At 41.9% G+C, this 25,039-nt stretch overlaps 1 protein-coding gene across 11 annotated transcripts in view; it reads left to right on the top strand.

The window, feature by feature from the left end:
* Window positions 1-21,185: 21,185 nt before the first annotated feature.
* Window positions 21,186-25,039, top strand: part of PHLDB2 (pleckstrin homology like domain family B member 2) — a 124,010-nt gene continuing 120,156 nt past the window's right edge. For 8 of the 11 annotated variants that reach the window (XM_068546763.1, XM_068546766.1, XM_068546761.1 and 5 more), the window contains exon 1: window positions 21,636-21,717. The gene's annotated coding sequence lies outside the window, so the exon portion shown is untranslated. Of the gene's footprint in view, window positions 21,381-21,635; window positions 21,718-25,039 lie in introns of those variants that run through there. The other 3 variants (XM_068546770.1, XM_068546769.1, XM_068546768.1) reach the window with 2 other exon arrangements.

Here is a 25,039-nt window from a genome sequence, read left to right as displayed (position 1 = left end):
ATAGATGCTGTCACAATATTGTTGTCAGTTTTGGATTCTCTTGTCCTTTATGCTTCTCCTTTGTAGACTCCAACTCAAAGTCTATGGAAACTTCTTTTGTAATATCATCCTGCCACTTAATTCAGACCTGATATCACCCTGACTACATTTTTAAGATACTATTTAGACCCTAACATGCTTAGACACTGACTTTAGCTTCCTAAGTAATTTTTCTCTACCTGGTTTCTCATTCTACACATTAGAGCCATATTAATCTTCTCAAAAATTATCTTATGTATATCACATCTCTATAATCCCCATTGCCTAAAAAATAGACCTTAACCATGCATTCAGTATCCTTCATAATCATGTTTCAATTTTTCTCATTTTATCCTTATGTCTCCTATTTAAAAATTTGAGAGGGCGGGAGGGATTGGGAGAGAGATCTACCATGAACCACAAACTCTTAGGCACTTTACATGCCTTAAGTATTTTAATAGTCATATCAGTTTCAGAAGAAGGGAAACTGATGGATTGGGAAGGCAATTTACTCCCTACCCCAGAGCTGTAGCATCTAGAGTTGTGGTTTGAAATTTAGTATATCTGACAGCAAAATGCATGTCCTTACTATCACACTCTATTTGAATTCAATTCAGTAAATATTTATTTGACATATACTCCCTGTAAAACCCTTTGTTACGTGCTAGAGAGCATTAAACATTTAAAAAACATGGAACATAACTGACATTTAATCATGATGCCTGCCTCTCTGGCAACAACTCCTTCCAGGCAGTGAGCTTCCTGCCAGGGGACCTGGTCCCTGGCAATAGCTGATTGAAACAAAGGTAGGCACCTATTCTGGTGATCTATTGCTACCTAACAAGCCGCCCCAAAATGAAGTGGCTTAAAACAGTGACAATATTTATGATGTTCACAAATCTGCAATTTAGGTAAGTCTCAGAGGGGACATCTTGTCTCTGCTACACTCAGCATCAGCTAGAGTGTATTGAAGGCCAGGACTGGGAATCATCTGAAAGTTTGCTTACTCCTTAGTCTAGAGGTTGGTGCTAGCTGTCAGCTGGGTCTTCGGTGGAGACTGTCACCTGAAATACCTTCTACGTAGTCTTTCTGGCTTGGGGCCTGGGTTCCGAGCACAAGCATCCCTAAAGGGCCAGGCCAAAGCTGTTTTGCCTGTTAGGACTCAGCCTTGGAAAGTATCACTTAGTATTACTTCCACTGCAGCTATAGGCCCACACAGATCCAAGGGGAGGAAATGTAGACCCCAACTCATGATGAAGGACTATTGACATCACCTTGTAAGAAGGGCGTGTGGGATGGTGCTGCCCTCGTTAGAATACAATCTGCCACAGCACCCATGGATGTGCCAGTGACCTGTCACAGGAAAATAATCCAGGACAATCAAATTCCCTTTCAAGTGAATATAATTTACGAAAAATTTAGAGACTAAAATAGCTGCTGGAGATTCATCCGGAAGGACATAACAGAGAAAGAGGAGGAGGACATGACGGGGCATGCATTCACTGACATTATGGAGCAGTAGACACTAGGAGTAAAAACCCAAGTCTTATTCACTTTCATGTGTATCCTCAACAGAGTACAGTACAAACACATAGTAGGGGCTCATGTGTGCCACATGAAGACATACATGAATGACTGGAAAGAGGGGACACAAAAGAAGGGGTAAGTTTGGAGAGGAAAGATGAGATTCTATTAGAAATATGTTGGGTTTAAGGTTCCAGCTGCAGCTCCTCACTGAGATATCTAACAGGCAGTTAAGGTGGGTCTGTGGTTCCACAGAGAGAGCAAGAGTTAGGAAGTAGGGCTTAGGAAGCCATGGCCAAGGTCAAACTTTGGCTGAATGAGACTGTCAAGGAGGAGCATGTAGAGGAAGACAGATGAGTAAAGCTCAAGCAAAATAATGAGTGATTAATGTGATAGGCTTTACATCTGAGTCACATTTAATGTCTGTAATACCTGCTTCACCACTTTCGATGTATTCTCTTAGGTTTGGCTACTTAATCTCTCTGTTCCTCAGGATCTTTTTTTAAAATTAATTAATTTATTTATTTATTTATTTTTGGCTGCATTGGGTCTTGGTTGCTGCATGCGGGCTTTCTCTAGGTGCGGTGAGCAGGGGCTACTCTTCGTCGCTGTGCGCGGGCTTCTCATTGCGGTGGCTTCTCTTGTTGTGGAGCTCAGGCTCTAGGCGCGTGGGTGCGTGGGCTTCAGTAGTTGTGGCGTGTGGACTCTAGAGCGCAGGCTCAGTAGTTGTGGTGCACTGGCTTAGTTGCTCCGCGGCATGTGGGATCTTCCCAGATCAGGGCTTAAACCCGTGTGCCCTGCACTGGCAGGCGGATTCTTTTTTTTTTTTTTTCCCCACGCTCTGTGCCCTCCGGGTGCAAGGCGTGGGGCTGAGCACAAAGCGGGTGTTTTAACCACCATTCACTGTGTGAACTATTTATTTATTATTTATTTTATTTTTGGATGTGTTGGGTCTTCGTTGCTGCATGCGGGCTTTCTCTAGTTTCAGTGAGCGGGGGCTACTCTTAGTTGCAGTGCGCGGGCTTCTCATTGCAGTGGCTTCTCTTGTTGCGGAGCACGGGCTCTAGGCACGTGGGCTTCAGTAGTTGTGGCGCGCAGGCTCAGTAGTTGTGGCGCACGGGCTTAGTTGCTCCGCGGCATGTGGGATCTTCCCGGACCAGGGATCGAACCCATGTGCCCTGCATTGGCAGGCGGATTCTTAACCACTATGCCACCAGGGAAGCCCCTCCTCAGCATCTTATTGAAGCATTGTTATAAATTATACAAACTACTCACAGTGGATTACCTGGTATAATGCCTGCAAAGAGCTTAGAACAGAGCCTGGCACATAGTCAGCAATCAATGTATATTAATTACCGGAACTCTTCTCAGTTTTTTTTTTTTTATCTAAAGTTCAGGAATAAGCAGAGGAAGAGCCAGAGAATCACACTGGGCATGAAGGCTTTATGAAACCTTGTGTAATAGTCCTAATGCATAGCTGTGGTTACATTTATTACTGAGTTGCCAAGCATCAAAGAGTTGCTGACTGTTAATAACTAAGAGGGGGTGACAGGGTGAGTCATATTCTCTAGACCAATATTTCATAAAGTCTGTGCTTTTGAGCGTGCTGTAGTAATATATGTTGCATCAAGAAAAAAAAGTATGTTCTATACTCAAATAAATTGGAGAAATGCTGAGTTAAAATTAAATAGACTTTTCTTAAATGTATATGCCAATACGAGTTACGGCTGGCTAAGAAGGAGATATAGAGAGCAACATTTCCCCAACTCTTAGGTTTTTATAGGGATCATTCTGCTAAACCAATGTGTAGAACACAACTTCTCAAAGTTAGTCAAGGAAAAATCTCTTGGGAAACTTCTTAAAAATACATATTAGTGGATCCACCTCCAGAGATTCTGATTAGAAATTCTGGTGTAGGTTTAAGGAATCTGTATTTTTTTAAAAAACTCCCAGATGTCGCCTTGCCTCCAAGCAGCTCCGAAGAGTAACTGACCCCTCCCACAACCCCCTTCTCTCTTTCCAACCTATTCTGCGAAAAATAGCCCCACAAAGAGGGGTAGCAAAAAAAGGGGGGGGGGTAATTCTGCCGCCAAGGAGATGACTAGAAAATAGAAGACCAACATCCATAAACACTTCCATTGAGTCGACTTAATGAAGCATGGACCCCAGGCACTCAAGGAAATCTGGAATCTGCTCTTTATAAACAAACAAACCAACAAAAACAAAAAACCTTCTTTGGGAACTCTCAATGTCATTATTTACACTAGCTCAAGAAAGCTATCTGGACGGAAGGAATAAGGACTCTCCAATAATATATCTGAGTAAGTTATCCAGAAAGCATAATGAGAACAAAGATTCATCAAACAAACATACCATTATCTACATACCTGTTACGCTTTCAAACACCTTCAGACAGTCGACTGTCAATGTGGATGAAAGCTAATGATTTGATTATCATAAAATTTAATTAGGCAAAAGTAGTTGTAGGCTCTACGTATAAAGAAATTCAAGGAACTTCCCTGGTGGTGCAGTGGTTAAGAATCCGCCTGCCAATGGAGGGGACACGGGTTCGAGCCCTGATCCGGGTAGATCCCACATGCCGCAGAGCAGCTAAGCCCGTGCGCCACAACTACTAAGCCTGCACTCTAGAACCCTAGAGCCACAACTACTGAAGCCCATGTGCCTAGAGCCCGTGCTCCGCAACAAGAGAAGCCACTGCAATGAGAAGCCCGCGCACTGCAAAGAAGAGTAGCCCCCGCTTGCCACAACTAGCCCGCGTGCAGCAATGAAGACCCAATGCAGCCAAAAATAAATAAATTAAATAAATAAATTGATTAAAAAGTATGTAAAATAAAATAAAAACAAAGAGAATTAAATCTAACGAAAAAAAGAAATTCAAATTACCGCCCCATGGAATTACTGGTAATCTGACAGATTTCTAAGAATTCCTAACAGAACTTTGAGGCAGTCAGATTACACTTTTTAAACCTACTTAGAACTCATATCTAACACAATGGGGATATTTGTGCTCTCTGTGTGCCTGTTTAAAATTTAATCTAGGAAAAAGCTCCCTCACTGAGATTTATTTGAAGATCAAAAGAGACCTGAGAATATGCTGATCTAAGAGATATACTGTTAAATCTAATTTAAGAGAGAGTGTCTGAGACCATTTGGAAACAAGACAGTTTTTTCTTGTGAACATCCTAACTCAGAAGAATTTAGCAAAGAGTGAATGGTTATATATATTTCTAATTTTACAGTCCGCTTTAAAACTTTTATGGTAAAAATAAAAGAAGATAAAAGCATAACATCACTTCCAGGCATCTCTTTACCCACTCAGGCAGTTAATCATTCTATATGTCTGACAAGACAGCATTTGGTTGCGGTCACTCTCTGCCTTTTCCAGCACCCTTGGTGCAGAGGGGATGGAGTAAGGATAAATTAGCCTGTGAGAGGCCACCCATGCTGCACTCTTCCAGACTGGAAGAAGATAAAGAGACATGACCATTAAATGCAACACATGGTCCTATGTTAGAGCCTATAAAGAATATTATTGGGACAATTGATTAAACTTGAATGGAGTTTGTGAATTCAGTGTTCGTCAATGATAATTTCCTCATTTTGATCCTTATGTTGTGGTTATCTGGAGAATGTCCTAAACTATTCAGGAGTGATGGGCACCACATTCAAAACTTACCCCCAAATGGTTTCAGAAAGAATGTTTCTGTGTTATTCTTGCAGCTTTTCTGAAGTTATTCTGAAATTGTTTGAAATTATTTTAAAATTAACATTATCTTTAGCATTTAGAAAGACTACATTCATTTTATCGTTTGTGTTAGTTTATCGTTGATTTTCTCAGGTTCTCTAGGTAAACTACCAAATCACCTGAAAATAGTTTTACTTCTTTTAAGTAAATTCCTGTACCCCTTATTGTTTTCTCTTTTTAAATTCTGCTGGTTAATAACTCCAGGACAGTGTTCAATAGTAACAGAGATAGTGGACATTCCTGACTTTTTCCTAATCTTATTAGAAATTCCCCTAATATTATCCCATTAAACACAATTTTGGCTTTAAGAAATATGCATCATTACCTATTTTCTTGAGCAATTTTTTTTTTAAGCAGGAAGCATCTTTCAAGAGGTTTTTTCTTCATCTAGGGAATAATCATGTGATTATTACTCTTACATCTACTAATGTCATGCTCATATTAATAGATTTCCTAATACTGAATCATCCTTGCATTCCAGAAATGACTCCCACTTGCTCATGGTACATTATCTTAATGTGGTATTGTGTCCTGTTTTTAAATGTTTTTTTTTTCCATAAAATTTTTTTTTCTTTAATCAGTCATCAATTTTATACACATCAGTGTATACATGTCAATCCCAATCGCCCAATTCAGCACACCACCATCCCCACCCCACCGCGGTTTTCCCCCCTTGGTGCCCATACGTTTGTTCTCTATTAAATGTTTAATCTAGTATTTTTGCATTGATATAGGATGATTGCTCGTAAACATATTTTCATGTTAGAATCACATTCCTCTGTACTCTTTTTGGCAGAACAACCTCCATGAAACGGGGCTTGGTGGTAACAGAAATGATGTGGGAGGAGGTGTCAGGGAGAGATGGAGAGACCTGGCATTAGAGTCACACAAGCCTTTGAGAGGTTTCTGGCCCCCTCCCCTTACTGACTGAGTGACCTTGGAGAAATTATTCCTGCTCTTCTACCTTCTATTTCTTCATCTGTCCAATAAGAGAACCATGGGTTGTGTGAGGACAAAATGATGTCTATGAGGACTCCAGTACAAACATACATAGATACAGAGAACAGAGTAGTGGTCGCCAGAGGAGAAGGGCATGATGGATGAAGGGGGTCAACTGTATGGTGGTGATGGAAACTAGACTTCTAGTGGTGAGCACACTGTAGCGTATACAGAAGTCAGACTATAGTGTTGTACATGAAACTGATGTAATGTTATAAACCAATGTTACCTCAATAAAAAAAAAATACCAGTACAATGTCTGGCACAATGTAAGCCCACATAAACATTGGGATATTTTACTATAAAGAATTATTTTTCTTCTGCTGCTTCTCATATTATGAAAATAAAAGTAGTGTTAGGATATATGTAAACAGATACCATAGTTTCCTCAGGAGCCACTTAGTGCCTCAGCTTAAATGGCCCCCAGGATTCTGCTATGATTACCGAGCCCAGAGGAGATTAAGCAGACCGGCTTAGTGAGCCAGCTTTGTATTTTGTCCCTTCTTTTATAGTCACCCTATTCCAGACTAGAGGTTCGACCTAAACAGTAAGTGCCATGTGGGGGACAGGGTGGGGGACTGTGAAATGAATGGAAAAGGAAGATAAAATTTCTTGAACCCCTACTACATGTCAGGGGCTAATTTAGGTCTATTTGTAGTTAATAGGTGAGGAAAGCTGGCAGGTAGCGTCAAGATCTCAAAACCTGAGAGAACCAGCTTGGGGGTAGGGGTGGGTGTTGTCTCTCTATCTAAGAGTTGGGATTAGCTTTTGTTCTTTTCTTCTTACCCTCTCCAAGCAGAGGAGAAGGGAAAGATGCATTATCTCTGAGTTGAGCTCCTGGCTACCTAATCTCTTAGTCAGTGTTCTGAGCCTGGGGAAATCTCTCTGTACGGGGCTATGGTCATGCTTCTAGGACTCCTGAGTGTGGAGAGGGTAAGGAGAGTGCTAATTTATTGATGCATTTATTCTACATCTCTTTATTAACTCAGAGATGAAAAGGCTGTCTACCACTCTAAGACTGGTAGACAGAGAATTGTGGGCGTGCTGGGGAGAAAGAGGTTGGCCTAAAGACACCGGCATTTGTGCTGAACCTAGAAAGTTGAAGCTAAATAGAAAAGCAAAACCTGTGGGAGACAGCATAGTGCAGGTACTAAGAAACAGGCTCCAGACTGACCCAGACCAGGGGCTACATTTTGTTTCTTTCTTGTTGTTGACCTTGAACAAGTTCCTTATGTTTTCTGAGCTTTAATTGTATTGTCTGCAAAATGAGGGAAAATGACCTAATATATATGGGTTCGTGGTGAAATTAAAGGAAATGATGCAGGGAAATCACTTAGCCTAGCGCCTGGCATGTGAGTCTTCAAAGATAATGGCTGTTATTATTATCTGGTCTTCAGTAGTGTTCCTCAGTCTTGCCTTTGTCAGTAGTCCTTTCCTCAAATTTCTTTTTTGTTTTTTAAACAGCTTACTGAGATATGATTCCCATAACCGTACAATTCATTCATTTAAATTGTAGAATTCTGTATTCTTTAAATACATTCATAAAGTTGTCCACAATGTATATTAGAACATTTTCATCAACCCCCAGAAGAAACCCACTGCCCATTAGCAGTCGCTCCCTACCCCTCCTCCACTACTCCCCACAACGAGCTCTAGGCAACCACCAATTTATTTCTGTCTTTATTTTCTGTATAGACTTGCCTGTTCTGGACATTTCCTATAAATGGAATCATACAGTATGTGATCCTTTGTGACTGGCTTCTTTCACTTAGCATAGTGTTTTCAAGGTTCATGTATGTCAGACCATGTGTCAGTACTTCATTCCTTTATATGCCCAAATAATATTCCATTGTACAGATATACCATTTTATTTTACACATTTTATTTATCCATTCACCAGTTGAAGGACATCTGAGTTGTTTCTACTTTTTGGCTATTATGAATAGTGATGATATGAACATTTGTATTCAAGTTATGTGTGAACATGTTTTCATTTCTTTTGGGTATATACCTATGAGTGGAATTGCTGGGTCTTATTGCAGCTCTGTGTTTAATCTTTTGAAGAACTGAGAGACTGTTTTCCCAAGTGGCATTTTACATCCCTACAAGCATCTTATCCTTTCCAACATGTGATATTATCTGTCTTTTACATTATAGCCAGTATAGTGAGTGTGAAGTGGTATCAAATTGTGGTATTGAAGTGCTTTTCCCTAATGAATAATGTTCAGCTTCTTTTCATGTGCTTATTGGTCATGTGTATATCTTCATTGGAGAGATATCTATTCAGATCCTATGAGCATTTTGAATTTTAAGTTTTTTTTATATTCTAGATACAAGTCCCTTATCAGATATATGATTTGTAAATATTTTCTCCCATTCTGTGTGGGTTGTGTTTTTTCTTTCTTGGTATTATTTGTAGCACAAAAGTTTTTCAAGCCTCTTTTTAATGTAACTTATGGAAGTCTATATTTCAGCATTTAGTTCCTACAAAAATATTCAGTTGGTAGACTTTCAATGGAAGAGTTGGCCTTGTACTTCATTGACAAGAGTGAAGCCCTCAGTATGTAAAAATCCTGTACTCTTAACTCTTCCCATCACACAGCTCTTGACCTACGTAGGTATCTATCCCCCTCTCCTTTCCTTTATTCATCCTCTTGAAATGAGGAATATATATCCTAGTCAAGGCCAACCCTCCAACTGTAAGATGACCTCGTCCCCTCCATCTTCTCCCAGGAACTTTAATATTTTAATAAAATATTTAAAAAAAAGGATCTTCATCCTCCAAATATACATCTCCAGCCATGGCCATGATCTCTACCCTGCACTTCACTTGGATGATCTACAGATATCCCCCAACTCAACATGTCCAAAATTGAATTCCCCTCCTCACGCCATATCTTAGAGTCATCGTGAAAATCAAATGAGAAATATTTGGCATAGTAAGTACCAAACAAATGGGAACCCTAACATGATGGCGGGACCACACCGTCTCCTGAGGCAGCCCTGAGTCTGCAGAGAAAACTGGACATATGAGAGCTGTGGGGGGTCTGACTTAAAAGTCAGGAGCTCCGTGGGGAGCTCTTAAGAGCAAGGACATTGGTTTCCTTTTCTATAATATGAGATTTTGTAAAACTTAAATGATATAATAAAGACAAAGTACCTAACATGCTGGTAAATAATAAGCATGGGATGAAAAATAGAAAATAAGCACCAACAAACCCCAAGCAGAAACTATGCTGAAAAACTGATTCTTCTGTTTGCCTAAATATTGCCCATTGATTGTTTGCCAGCATCCATTTTTTTAAAAAAATCTCTAATTATTTTATCCAAAAGTGTGTTTTTGTTGGTGGTGGTTGGTGGTGGTTAGTGTTGATGGTGTGGAAGTTCTGTCATCCTAAATGATAGTCAGCAGTGGGAATATAGGATGACCCAGGATATCTGTTTTTCAATTTCGACAGCAGTTAGTGTTTCCCAGATGTTAGCTCTGCTGACCTTCAGCTTTCAGAGGTCACCTCAGCTTCCAGCTTCCCACTCATGGTATCTCTCTTTTCTTGCTGAGCACAGGCTGGCATCGATCCCAGTTTCTCCTTTGAGATTCAGCAGAAGATCCTGATGGAGGAGAATAATGCCCAGAGAGAGGAGCCCAAGGAGGACAGAGCTGGTGACGGGCAACATGTCGTGAGATCTCCCTTTGTGTGCACTTCATCCTCAGAGGTTTTCAGTAAATATTTATGAGTACCTACTCTCTGTGATGCATATTGGGAATGACCTGGCATTTCCCAGTATAAACCCAGGAGTCCAGCAAACACCCAGAAGATAGGCTGAGGCTGTCAATTCTAGCCTGGAGCTTTGATCATGCGCTTACTTACCCCACTGAACACGTGCTGAGGTTTTGTTTGGACCAGATGCTGAGTGACAGGCAGGCCAAAGCAGCTGATGTGGAGAGGTCTTTTCCAGTGACTCATCAGTCATTCAAAGATCAAGATGCACACAAAAAGGGGTGGGATGGGATGCAGAGAGAAAGGCATGAAGTTTTAGGTGCTCTAGAAGAGCAGCTGATCCTGCTGTCTCCTTGCAGGGTCGGGGATGAGGCTCCAACTCAGTAGCTCTCCAATTCACAGGGCTCACAGTGCTGGTTGTAATCTTTGTAACGTGTTCCCCAGCATCAACAAAATAAATAGATTCATAAAGTGTGTATTTTCCTCATTATTTTTTAATATGCATCAGATGATCAGGTTACCAGGGGACGGGGAGGGGGTGCTCAGGGATGCGCTGGGGACCTGGTTTAGTTGACCTCACCAGGATTAGCTGGTCATCTCTGCACTGCAAAGTCCTCTTCTAGTAAGGGAGGGTGATTTCAAGCTAGATTTAATTTTTCATTTACTTATTGTGCTACATTTTAGACACAGGAGTTAAAATAGAAAGCTCCTGGGTTAGTGAAGGTTCTCCAGAGAAACAGAACCAACAAGAGATGTATATGTATACAGAGAAATATATATATATATATATTTATATTTTATATAATAGAGAGACAGAGAATGCTAGAGATAGAGGTAGAGATAAAGAGAGAGAGTGAGAGGGTGGGTTAAAGACTTGTCTTACATAGTGGGGGCTGGCAGGGCTGAAATCTGCAGGGCAGGCCCGAAGGCTGGCAATTCAGGCAAGATCTGATGCTGTAGTCTTGAACACAGGTTCCGGGGGACACGCTGGAAAGAGATGTAGTGTTTCTATGTTAAAAATCTTGAGAATTCCTTCTTCTTTGGGAAACCTCTATCTTTGCTCTTAAGGTCTCAACTATTGGATGAGGCCCAGTCATGTTATGAAGGGTAATTTGCTTTACTCAAAGTCCACTGATTTAAATGCTAATCATATCTAAAAACACCTTCACAGCAACATCTAGTCTGGTGTTCTACCAAAAAACTGGGCACCATAGCCTAGGCGAGTTGCTATAAAATTAACCATCACAGCCCTCTAACCTGAGGGAGTTTATGTCTTGAGCAGAGACAGATGATAAAACAGAAAATTTGCAATCCAATAACATGAAGTACTTTAGCTCCTAACCAAGACCGGGGTGGAGTTAGGAAAAGCTTTCTGGAATGTGTGATTCCTGTACTTACTATTGCTGGTTATGAGGAAAGAGGTGAACGAATATGACACTTGTGAATAACTGCAAGTCGTTTATGATGATTGAAATGTCCCCTCCTTGCAGGGAGAGGGCAGAGGAAACAGTGAACTACTAGTTAGGAAAATAACCTGGAGCAACCAGATGACTTAGTTTTTTGTTTATTTGTTTAATGCTAAAACAAGGATTCTGGATTTATTTTATCTCACGTCTTGGAGAAGTCACTGAAGAATTCTTAAGCGTTGAAGTGATGAAATTAGGTTTTCAGTATTCAAGACCAATTTATGTAATTATTCAACAAATAATTTATGGTATCTGTCAAGTATGAAGTACTGGGGGAGGCACTGGGCATATAATGGTAAACAATGTAGAAGTTCCTTGCCCTCACAAAGCTTAGAATTATAGGGGTGGGGGAGGTGAGGGAATGAGGGGAGAAAAAAAGACAAATAAAATAATTACAAATTTTAATTTGTGTTATTGAGAACAGAGCCTTGATTTAGAAGCTTATCATTCCAATGTCTGCTTACTCCTGTCATCCCCGGCCATCACATCCCTGCCACAAGTGCGAGCTTCAAATACTGAGTAACCCCTCAGCAACTGCCCTGTACCTCATTCTGTCCTTTCTTGTACTGAAGGTGGGAGCAGTTCGAATGGAAAACAAGGGATTGATATTTCCAGTAGGATCAAAGCATTCAACTATTTACAAAGTCATAGGGAATTTAACATGGATGCTAATAGCCCATGAGAGATAAAACTTTCTTTTGGAGACTAACTACCAGTGAATTATCCATTAGAAGTAATGTTGCCCTCCACCCATATGGATCCTTCAAAATTGTCTGTGTAAGGAATTCCCCACCTGGATTATCACTTCGATTAACTCAGGAGCCAGATAGGATGAAGGACAAAACTAGCTTGTGAGACAGGAAACCAATAAACCACATCAGGGCTTGTCTTGATAACAGTGCCGATCAATGCTCAACAGACCAGAGGAATGAAGAGCATGTAGGTGACTTCCCTCCACCAGCACTCCAGCTGTTGGGGTCCTCAGACCTTATCAGGGCTTTTTGGAGAGGAACCAGTGGGAGAGCCACAGAAAGTTCTGCAAGCAGGGGTGGGAGAGAAGGAAGGAAATGCACTCTTTAATCATATCCGTATTTGCCTTCTTGACTAGCAAATTCATTTCAATACCTGTAACTTCCCTCTTGTGAGTTCTTGGGTTGATACACCTTCTATAAAGCTAACTTTTAATATTAACATTAAAGGTATAGTGTATCTATCTACCCACATTAAATTTCTGGAGATTCTTATGTCAACCTTATAACACTTATACCTTGGAGATCAAACTCTTGAGATGAACAATAAGAGAAGGACCTTTTGAATAGAATTTCTTTTTGTTCCCATTTGAGAAACCCAGTAAATGAATTTCGATTACCTTCTTTAGGCATATTTGTAACCCATAGAAATGCCTAGTTCTTGTGAATAGCCAGACATTCAAATGAGTCTAAAAGAACTGTGCCAGTCATAAACATCACTATCTGTATCTCAGAAGTAAATGCTTCAAACAACCACTTAGAACTCTTTGAGCACTGATGCTAAATATCTAGTCAGAGATGGGTGGTATGTAATAATGTTTTACTAGCTCTCTTAACAACCCCCCTGAGAGAAATTACCCCCATAATGTGAAATATTTAAGAAGGTCAAGCACAGATGAATGGATAAAGAAGATGTGGCACATATATACAATGGAATATTAGCCATAAAAAGAAACAAAATTGAGTTATTTGTAGTGAGGTGGATGGACCTAGAGTCTGTCATACAGAGTGAAGTCAGAAAGAGAAAACCAAATACCGGATGCTAATGCACATATACGGAATCTAAAAAAACAGTACTGATGAACCTAGTGTCAGGGCAGGAATAAAGATGCAGATGTAGAGAACAGACTTGAGGACACAGGGGAGGAAGAGGAAGCTGGGACGAAGTGAGAGAGTAGCATTGATATATATATATATACTACCAAATGTAAAATGGATGGCTAGTGGGAAGCAGCTGCATAGCACAGGGAGATCAGCTCAGTGCTTTGTGACCACCTAGAGGGGTGGGATGGGGAGGGTGGGAGGGAGGTTCAAGAGGAAGGGGATATAGGGATATATGTATACATATAGCTGATTCACTTTGTTGTACAGCAGAAATTAACACAACATTGTAAAGCAATTATACTCCAATAATGATATTAAAAAATAAATAAATAAAAAGGTCAAGCAAGTAGCCCTAAGTCCCTGGTGACACAACTGGTTCACTGGAATATTAAGTCACTGAATTTCCAGTTCAACACTTGACCATAATAGTCAAAAGTTACCTGTTTCGTACTTATTTCTGTGAGAACTCAGGATCTGTAACTATGGAGTCATCCAAAGATTAAAAAATGGATGAGGCTTCCCTGGTGGCGCAGTGGTTGAGAGTCTGCCTGCCAATGCAGGGGACACGGGTTCGAGCCCTGGTCTGGGAGGATCCCACATGCCGCGGAGCAACTGGGTCCGTGAGCCACAACTACTGAGCCTGCGCGTCTGGAGCCTGTGCTCCGCAACAAGAGAGGCCGCGATAGTGAGAGGCCCGCGCACCGCGATGAAGAGTGGCCCCCGCTTGCCACAACTAGAGAAAGCCCTCGCACAGAAACGAGGACCCAACGCAGCCAAAAATAAATATAAATAAATAAAAATTAAAAAAAAAAAAAAAAAGGATGGCAGTCAGGAGTGGGCAGAAATTCAGTATTTTAACTGGGCCCTTAGTGAAAATTCAATTGAGCAGCTTTTTCTTGGACTGATAGCTTTGTTTAACATATTAAGAAACAGAATCTGGACCACTTTATTGGAGTGTTTAAATTCTGTGGCTGGAGCTCATCTTTCTCTTTCATCCTACTCCTATATAATCAGTTTCCACTTCCCACATAGCCACTGGCTCTTCCTGTATTTGTCAGGCAAGGAGGAGCCAGTGCAAGTTTAGAGCAAGGAAATGACATAATTAAAATGGTATTAGACATAAAATCTAAAATTCAAGGCCCCATCCCTTCCCTCCCCCCAAGTCCCCCCCCACCCCCAGCTCCCTCGATCTTATCTCCCAAGCCTCCCTCCATGTACTGTAGGTTCAGGCAGGCTGCATTACTCACCACTTCCCTAACCTGCCTTTACCGCCCAGCTGCTTTGTGCATGTTGTCTCCTCTGCTGGGAGGCTGTTCTTTCAGTATGAAGGCCACACACGTTGTCTTCCCTGATAGACTCATTGGGCAGAGATACTCCTTCTCTGAACTCCTTTGTATCATTTTCTTTAGATTTTGTATTACATGATCACATTAGTTATATGCTAGGCAGTAAATTCCTTATGTATAGACACACAGTAAATGTCTTGTTTTATCTCCACTTCCCACCAATCCAGGCATATTGTGTGGAACAGAGTAGATGCTTAGTAAATCTGCCTCTGTGTTTAACATGCCTCATGATCTGAATCTTGGCTGCTGCTCTGAGTTGTCAGAAGTCTCTAGTGCATTGAAGTCTGTATATATCTGGCACGTCAAACACTTATTCCTGTAAAACATGGCTCCAAAATAAATACATAAATTATAGTATAGAATATTATGTTATATTATATTATGGGGGAACTTGAATTCAAGGTATGAGATTACTGGAGGGATGGTGAAAGTCAGATGAAAGAAAAATTAAACAGGATCAACAGAGAAGAGAAACTGAGTTCCCAGCAATATCAAGGATTACCACTGATAGAGCACTGCTTTTTTTCTGTGATGAGCAGATAAGCTACAAAGAAAACTCCTTGTTTTAAATCTGCCATGCAGGAAAAGTAGACCAACTCAGGGTCCTCAGATGATTAGAAAAGTAAACCAGATAAACACAGCTGGGATAGGTTAATCTAAAGGGGATACACACACACACACACACACACACACACACACACACACAGAGTATCCTTTTCCTGCCTGATTCCAATACAAACTCACAGAAAAAATTGGAGACAGATCAGAAAGAAACATTTTGATGCAGAAATTAATCAGATGTTCCAAATGTATTTAAATTATTCTCATAATTAGAGAGCCAGTCTTATAATAGTTTGAACATAAGGAAGCACATGGGGATAAATTTCCACTTTAATTTTGATTAATTTTCTGGTGTTAATTTGATGAGCTAATGTGTCATTTATACTTAATATATTTGAATATATATATATATATATACATATATATATATGAGAACACAGAGTAAAATCCAAGTATCCAATAAGATTATTGGAATAAGAATGCATTGAAGGCATAAAAAAAGAGTAGGAAGCAAAAATCTTTAGTACAATAATTTAATAACTTAATTTATAGTAGTACAATTATATTACATTATACATTACGATATAGTACATTAAATTGTGCTACTATATATTAAAAACTATAATTTATAATAGTACAATAACTTAATAGTAAATTTGACACTGTGCTTCCTTACAACCAGGATACAAAGGTAAATATTGGTTTACACAGTTTTCCTTAACAATGATTGCAAATCCAATGTGAAAACAGATGAAGATACCTTTTCTAAGAAATGAAAGTACTTGGATTTTTTTGAGAGAGAAAATTTATCCTAGCACTAAATTCTTTTTTTTTTTTTTAACTTTTAAAATTTTATTATATATATATTTTTATTATTGGCTGCGTTGGGTCTTTGTTGTTGCGCAGACTTTCTCTAGTTGTGGCAAACGGGGGCTACCCTTCGTTGAGGTGCACAGGCTTCTCATTGCAGTGACTTCTCTGGTTGCGGAGCACGGGCTCTAGGTGCGCGGACTTCAGTATTTGCAGCACACGGGCTCAGTAGTTGTGGCTCGCAGGCTTAGCTGTTCCATGGCATGTGGGATCTTCCTGGACCAGGGCTCGAACCCGTGTTCCCCGCATTGGCAGGCGGATTCTTAACCACTGCACCACCAGGGAAGTCCATAGCACTAAATTCTAAAAGGAGTTTATGAAGTGGAACTCAATGTCTATAAGGCAGTACAACACAATGGTTGATGTCATTAATAACAGTTCCAGAAAAAGGCAAGTGTGGTTGGAAACTACTTGTTTGATGAGGACGTTATGCTAAGTGAAAGCCAGGCACAGAAAGAAAAAAACTGCATGATCTCACTTACATGTGGAACCTAAAAAAGTGGATTACAACACATAGAAGGTAGGTGTGGAAAGGTGGTTACCAGGGGCAAGGAGGCGGGGCTGGGGGTGGGGGATGGGATGATGTTTGTCAAAGGGTACAAAGTCGCAGTTAAAGGATAAATAGGTCTAGAGATCTAATGTGACAGCATGACGATACTGTGTTGAATATTGGAAATTTGGTGAGAGCAGATATCAGGTGTTCTCATTATACACATAAAAAAGATAACTGTGAGAAGGTATGTTAATTAGCTTGACTGTTACAATCATTTCATTACGTGTATGTCCATAAAATACTCATGTTGTCTACCTTAAATATATACTATTTTCATTAAAAAAGAAAAGAATAAAAAAAAAAAAAGAAACTACACTTTTGAGTAATCCCTGGGTGCTATCTCCTGTGCAAAGAGTGGTGCCTACATTATCACATTAATTCATAAACATATGGGTTGGGTGTTATCAGTCCCATTTTCCAGAATAGAAGTATGGTTCTCAGTGAAGGTAAATAACACACTCAAATTACCTGACTGGTAAAGGGGCTGAGTCAGGGTTTTAACCCAGATCTCCCTGACTCCAAAATCAATGATCTTTCCACTGCACTTTACAAATAAAAACTTCTTGATTCTTTTTATAAGCATAATATTAAAGATAACTTTAGTATAAACAGTTGTTCCACAAATTGGACTGGAGTTGAGAATGACCAAGTTAATAGCTTCAAAGATTTTTTAGGTTATTACTGCAGAGAGAGGAAAAGATGTACAGATTCAGGACATGAGCTAATCAAGTCCAACCAGCCATTTGGAAAACTAATTCCAAATAAAATAATCCATAAATAATTCATTATATTGCTGTGTGCAACACTTCACCTTTCCTTAGCTGAGAGGGGTGGCTAAAGAAAAGTACCATCAGGTACTGTAACCACTACAGATCCTAGACAAGGGAACAGGGAAGGAAGTTCTGCTGTGTAGTTTACAACACAATATCCCTAGTGGACAACAGGGAATGGCAGACAGAGGTAGGTGTGGCTGGATCTGTGATTAAATAGGTGACTTTGTTTTAAAGAACCCAGGAAATGGAAAAAGTAGAAGGAAAGAGCTCATGTCTTTCTATTTTTTCTTTCTATTTAAAAAAATACCATCATAACTATAAAAAAATTCTGGTAATAACAATTATTGCAATAATAATAGGTGTTAAATTTTGAGTGCCTTCTATACATTTTAAGATGTTGGGGTCTGCTTTTCACATTTAATATAACCCTTGTACCTTGTTGATCTCTTCTATCTTCAGGCTGCCGTGGCATTATGAAAACTATTGAAAACCATACTAACTCATTGGAAGTGAGATGTTTTGCTGAGTTTAGTCACTTTAAAAAAAATCACATTAAATGAATACTCTTTGAGCCCCTTCCATGCATCAAGTCTTGGAGTGTGGTTCACGCAAATGTGAATAAAATGACCCCTCTAGCCTTCAAGGAGCTTGGCTATAGTAAAAGAGACAGAGATGACAACAAATAAAACAAGACGGTGAAGGAAGGTCAATGAGGATCATTTTTTTTCTGGTCTAGTGATTTGGAATTACTCATTATACAGATGTTTTCTCTGATATCATTCCTATTTAGAGAAGAGGTGGAGGGGAGTATTGAAGAGCATGAACTCTAGAACCAGGCTGCCCTGTGTCCAATTCTGCCTCTACAAACTTATTAGCTGAGTGACCATTTACTTCTCTGTGCCTCACCCTTTTCACTTATAAAATGGAAGTAGTAACAGTACTGACCTCAAAGCGTTGTTATAAGGATTAAACTAATTGAGACTGTAGTATATTTGGACGAACACTTGGCACATACAGTAACTATTGCTCTCAATAACTGTTAGCTATATTTTCTTAGATATGAATACTGTCACCCTAACTATGGCCGTTCTAGGTGTGCTGTGTTGGTAAACATTCTCCTCAGAACCTTAGAGGGAGAACGACTGTCTCTGAGATGTCTGTCTAGTCAGGAGTCTTGCTGGTATTGTTCCAGGCCAGGAAATGTTTGCACCCATAGTGCTTTGGGTCAAACTCATTCATTTTTGAGCACCAACTACATGCCAGGCATCGTTTTAGGAGTACTGTGGCTATATCACTGGAGGGAGCAGACAAAAATCCCTGCCTGCACAGAACTTACATTCTAATGAGGAGAGTCAGATAATAAGCACAATAGAAAAATACATTTTATAATATGATAGAAGGTGATCACTCTGTCATTAAAAATAATAAAGAAAGCTCACTAGTATGTGGAATGCCTTTTAAATTTTAAGTAGAGTGGTCAGGGTAGACCTGAGGAACATGGTGACGTTTGAGCAGTGTCTTAAAGGAAGTGAGAGGGTAAAGCCATACTGGTACTTGGGGTGGGGGAGGAATTCCAGGCAGAGAGGACAGCTAGCACAAAGGCCCTGGGATGGAAGCATACTGCCTGGGACTCTAATCCAGGAATATTGAGGAGGCCATTATGGCAGGACCTAAGTGAGTGAAGTGAAAGAATTAGAAGCTTAAATCAAAGAATGGCACATCACGTATTGTCCTTCTGGGCCTTTCTATAGCCTTTGGCTTTAGCCCTGATTGAGATGGGGACCATTGCAGGGTTTTGAGCAGAGGAGTGATATGAGTTGTCTCAATGTTTAAAAACGATCGCTCTGGCAGTGTGTTGAAAACTTCCTTCATGGGGACAAAAGTAGAAACAGGGCAAGGATAAAGTCAAGATGTGATGGAAAATTAGGGTGTTAATTAACAGTGGAGGCGGTTAAGTAGCTGAATTTTGGATTTATTTTAAAAGTAGAGCTGAAAAAATTTTTTCTGATGGATTGGATTTGAAATGTGAGAGAAACAGAAAAGTCAAGGATGACACCAAGCTTTTTGGCCTGATATGAGGAAAACTTCATTTGGCACAGGGTGATTGGGAGACAGAAGGAGGAATTTCAGGATTTCAGCGTCAGAAATGTTATGTGGGAGTAGCCTAGTAGGCATCTAACTGGGCAATAGCCTGGAGCCTACAGTTCAAGAAGAGATGGTCAGGCTGGAGTTAAAATTGGGGACTTATTACCACATATGTGATCTTTAGTGTCGTGAGATCACCAAGGGTGTGAGTGTAGATACAGAAGAGATCCAAAGTCCGAACTCTGGGGACTCTACTGCTCAGGCACTGGGAGAAGAGAAGGGACCAGCAAGCAATCTTCTTCCCAAAGAAGACTGAGAAGGAGCAAGCAATGGAGTAGGAAAAAAAAAAAAAAAAACATGAAAAAGTTGTGGAAGTCCAAATAAAAGTTTTCCAGGAGGAAAAAGTGTTCCACCATTGATTTCTGCTGATAGTTTGAGTGAGATGAGCCCTGAGAAAATGTCCAGTTTAGGAGTTTGACCTTGACAGGAGGAGTTCTAGGGGACAGAGTAGAAGCAAAAGCCCAATTGGAATAAATGGGTAGATAAAACTTGGAGACAGCTTTTCTTAACAACTCTAAAGGAGTTTTGCTGTGGTTGAGCAGAAAAAAAGGGGCAAGTGGCTGGAGGGGGAAGTGGATTCAAGGAGAGTTTTTGGTTTTTAAGATGGGAGAAGTAACATGATTTTATGGCGATGGGATGATCCAATCGGGGAAACTGCTGGAGCATTTAAGTGTTGGATAGATTCCTGTATGTTTCTGTGGGGAAAAGAGCCAAGACAGGGGAAACTAATTCCTATAAAACACCAAGCAGTTCATAGGTGAGCCTTTCCTATAAATTAGAAGTCAGACTTTTACTTGCACAAATGAAAAGTGCATTATAAATAAGCTATTTGTTGAGTGCCTACTGAGTGCCACTCGTGGTGTCAGGGACTTTGTATACATTATCCGGAAGCTTATTAACCATCCTGAACATCAGCTATCACTGTCACTATACTGTTAATGACATTGTTGCTAGGAGCTAAAACGACTTGCGCAACCAAAGCCACAGTGATCATAAATTAGTCTGCACTTTATTGTGCTCTTTCTTGCTGTTGTGAGTTCCGCGAGGGCCGACGACCTGCCTCTTTCTAAGCCCAGAGATTCACCCAGAACTTGGAAGAGGTTCACTCACACTCATTCGTGCGGAGATCGACTGAGGCCGCCCTGGGTCCAGTTGGTCCCTTTCCGTGGAAACACCCGCCGTTCACATCAGTATTGTTTTCATTGGTTGCAGCAACGAGAAAAACACGTTGGAAAACTTTCAAGAGAAGTAAATGAAAGGAAATCAGTACAAGTTAGTTTAAAATTCCCCGCTGAGGCCGTTCCCCAACAATTTTGCAAAACTGCTTTTCTGACGCATCAGGTACCTGCCCGCGGGCGAACTGTCGGGAGGAGGTGCGGTCACCTGGAGTTTCCCAGTAGAAACCTCACCGTCGGGCGAGGAAATCGTCGCTCGAGGACGTGTACCCACCCGCCCTCTTCCAGCTCATTAGGAAAGCCTGCCACAAGGTTTCTACCACGCGGCTGTAAACCCGGCTCCGAGGAGCTGGCGCCCCGTGATGGGGCGACCAGCCAGACCCCTGCTGCAGCAGTAAAAGCCCCAACTGCAAACTGCCTGGCACCGTCACCGACTTCACTGCTCCGAGTCCCTCGGTGCCCGCCGCGGTGGTTACGAAGAGAGCCGGGGCACAGGACCCAGCCGCGCGGAGCCCACCACCGCGGCCCGAGGGGGACCGCACCCGGCGGCTGGGTGCCCGCAGCGCGCCTTCCCTCCCTCGCCCTGGGAACCCGGCCGCGCCGACGCGCCAGGTGAGGAGGAGGCGGCGGCCGGCGGGGTGGAAGGGGCCGCGCAGGCTCCGCGCGTCCGGGCCGCATCCCCCGGGCGCTGCCTCCCCCGCCGCCGAGTTGGTCGCCGCCCGTTTGCGCGGCCGAGGGTTGTGGGCGGAGAGGAGGCAGTGGCCGCCGGGGCCAGGGGGGGCGCGCTGCCTGCGCACCGCGCGTCCAGAGTGACCGGGCGGCTGCGGCTGGGGCTGCGGCGGGGCCGAGGGTCCGGGGCCGGAGGGAGGGTGGGAGGGAGGCGGGGCGAGGGCCAGGCGAGGGCCGCTGGGGCCGGCGGAGAGCAGCGGCACGGAGGGAAGATGAGACGGTGAGTGGGTGCCGGGGACGCAGAGTTTCTTGCTTCTCTTGCAGGCTGCAGGGACAAAAGCCTGGGCTGGGGTTAGCAGAGCCCGGGCTGAGCAGCCTCTGGGGCCCCGAACCCCAAGAATGGGTGGACCTCGGTTGAGAGGATCCTGGGGAGGGAGTGGCGGGGTGGAAGAGCAGCTCACAGAACGGTTGTAGGAAACGGGCGGGATTTGGGGGAGCCGGAGGCAACTTTTGCCGGGAAGTCTGGAATACCCAAGGAGAGAGGGATCGGGATGTTGGGGCTGGAGCTGCTTTGTCGCCGTGGGCGGAGGAAAGAGAGTCCGCTGCTGGACGGTCTGGGCGCGGAATTCAGAAAAGACCCCCTCCCCCAAATATCTAGCTAGCTGCCCTCCTGGCTCACTTTGTTTCAAGAGTGGGGCTCACTAGTTTGAACCGCCCAGAGACTCAAATTCCCATTTGGCCTTGGGTGCCCCCCCCCCCCAAATTTATGGTGGGGCGGTCTCCGCAACCCTAGAGATAGCGGCTGGAAGTAGAGAATGTTTCGAACCCCTGTTTCACCCGCGCCCGGCACGGCCGAGGCGCAGCTGAAATGTTTGCTGGTACATTGAATAACTTAGCTCTAGCAGTCATCACTTATTAAAGCGCCGAGGACCTGGCTAACTCCCGCCACTGCCAGGAAATTAAAAGGCTGACAGGCTGTCGCTTCCAGACTTGGGGTTTCCTGTTTGAAAGAGCTTCGGATGTCGAACCTGCTACCCATCTACCTTTCTCATGTAAAAGCGGGAACTGCGCCCTCAGCCTTTTATGTCGGTAGACTTGCCCGGGGCTGGAAATCCTCTCGCCTGGCCCTGCCCTCATCCCTAGAAGTCTTCCTTCTGCTGCTCTAAAGAAGCTCTCAAGAATTCTAGAATGCACAGCTAGTCACAGCCAGACGCAGCTGGGAGTGGAACTAGAAGAAGAGGCATAAAAATGTGGCGTGCTTTTAGTGTAAATATATGTCAGCCACATTTCCCTTCATTGTATGAATGTATTAATTACAGACATTTATTTTCAAGTATTGGACGCGTAACTTTAAGCTTCCTAGTTTGGCTTAATTTAGGCGTTTGAGATATGTCTCCGAGATTCTAACATCTGAGTTCAGCTGGGAGAGGTCTAAATGAAGTTCACAGTTTCAGAGTGTTAGTTAAACTTTTGCCCTGAGAGCTCTTGAATTCTTGGTTCCTGGTAGGATAGCAACAGAGTAGTTGGATTTGGGATAAATAAACCTTTAGAGTTGCCCACTATTTTAACAGAATGGCTACATCCCTGGTACCATTGCCCTCAACTGTGTAAATATTTGTTTGAATAAAGAGCTAAGGTTCTTTGAAAAGTAACAGTTGTGTCTATTCACGATTCCCTTTTCATATCCTGGGCTTAAGTTATTTAAAAGGTTTTGTGTTTTATTTTATTGTTTTCATTTTACATATTTAATGTGGAAATTTAAACATTATATGTACTTGAGAAACTCTGTAAAGTCCCAAAAACGTTTATAACTGGGGTTCCTTTTAAAATGAGGGGGAATAGAGCTTTTGCTCTTAGTTGACTAGTGTAGCCTTCACCTCCTGAGACCCAGAGGTTTGCAAATCCCAGCCTTTTTCACAAATGAGAAAATGAGATGTTTGGCTAGGAGTAGTTATAATTTCAGTTTGCAGGCTTCAATCTGTTTCATGCAACTGTCAGATGCTGTTCTTTTGGGCTGAGGACTGACTTTAGGGGGTGTCTCTTGGATCCCCATTTGAAATGAGGGAGGAAAAGATACCTGGGAAATTTGCCTAAGAGCTTGCTACCTCCTATCTTAAAGAACACCAGACCAAAGCTGGAACTCTTTAGCAACCTTTTCAGAAATATTTTATTTACTGGCTTTTGCACAAGAGAGAGAAGAAAAAGCTGAAGTGATTAAACCCACCACTGGATTTTGCTGTTTTCTTCAAAGCCCTATTTTGAGGTCTGTACTGTATGCAGGGGTTGATTCTAGAGGACTTGCTGTGAAAACGTGATTGCTTTTAAATACTTTTAAAGAGCAGTTGAGGTTATGACTCTGTATGCTAATTCTCAACCCTTAGCAGAAAGGCGGTTGGTTCTATGAATAACTTGGAAAGACAGTGGTTTTGTACATCTTCCAAGTGGAATACATGTGCTTTATAAATCTGACTGTTAGATCTTGATGTACTTTACTTATTAGCTGTGTAAATGTCATCTATTTGAAACAAAAACAACTTTTAAGTGATGTGCTTTATTATAAAGCCCTGGTATACACAACAGCTGTGGTTCTGAATGGAGGCGGGTGGAGTGGGGGTAATTTGCTCCCCAGGGGTTATTGGCCAGTGTCTGGAAACATTTTTGGTTGTCCCAACTGGGGGCAGGGGACAACCCCAGTTGCCAACTGGGGCTGGTCTCTAGTGGGTAGAGGCCTCAGATGCTGTGTAATATCCTATAATGCACAGGACACACAAACAATGAATATCTAGCCCTAAACTCTTCACTAGGGTATTACCTTGAAGGCATATGTTAACAAGATTAGGGATCTTAATCTAATTTGGATCTTCAAGAAACTGACTGTATTCTTGCTCAACACAGAGAGACCTTTTTGTCTGCAGCAGATTCTTTTGTCCTTGGCATTAAGAGTCTTAATATACCATAGATGTGAAGGAACTTGCGTTCACTGACTTTGAGTTGGCTTAAAATTACAGAATTTTGGAGTGTTACAGTGCAAGGCAGCCTCAGAGATCACTGAGCTCAACCTTTTTGTTTTATAGACACAAAAACTGAGAGGCCCAGAGATAGTGACTGGTAAAGTCTCGAGTGTGTTAGTGACAGATGTTAGTTTTAGATACAACCCAGGATTAGAGAATTTAGAAACTGATATTCAGGCAAATGTAAGTTTTTTAAAAATGGGCCTGACCCTTTGTGAGAATTTAGAGGTCACATTCTCTGTGAGGAAATAAATAAACTCTTTGATGGGGGAAGGGTAGCATTAGCCATGGTGACTGTGGAGCATATGCCTGGGTGTGTCAGCCCCAAGAAGAACATAATTCTCTTGTGCGACCTGTGACACTCCACGTCTGATGCCTGCACCATCCTTCCCATGGCAAAGTGGGCAACAGATGGTCCCACATTCATAGCAGATGCTATGGTACAAAACAGAACATTTGAGATTTTTTGTCCCTCCCTGCCTTATGGGTTAAGAGTAGAGGGCATGAATGGATAGGCTTGTCTTGGACAGAAGAGAGGATGAGAGAGGCCTCCTGAATACAGAGTTAAAAGAGACACCTGGCGTATAAGAA

This window comes from Eschrichtius robustus, chromosome 6 (assembly GCF_028021215.1).
Source record: "Eschrichtius robustus isolate mEscRob2 chromosome 6, mEscRob2.pri, whole genome shotgun sequence".
Lineage (NCBI taxonomy): Eukaryota > Metazoa > Chordata > Mammalia > Artiodactyla > Eschrichtiidae > Eschrichtius > Eschrichtius robustus.
This window is presented reverse-complemented; position numbering and strand designations above follow the sequence as displayed.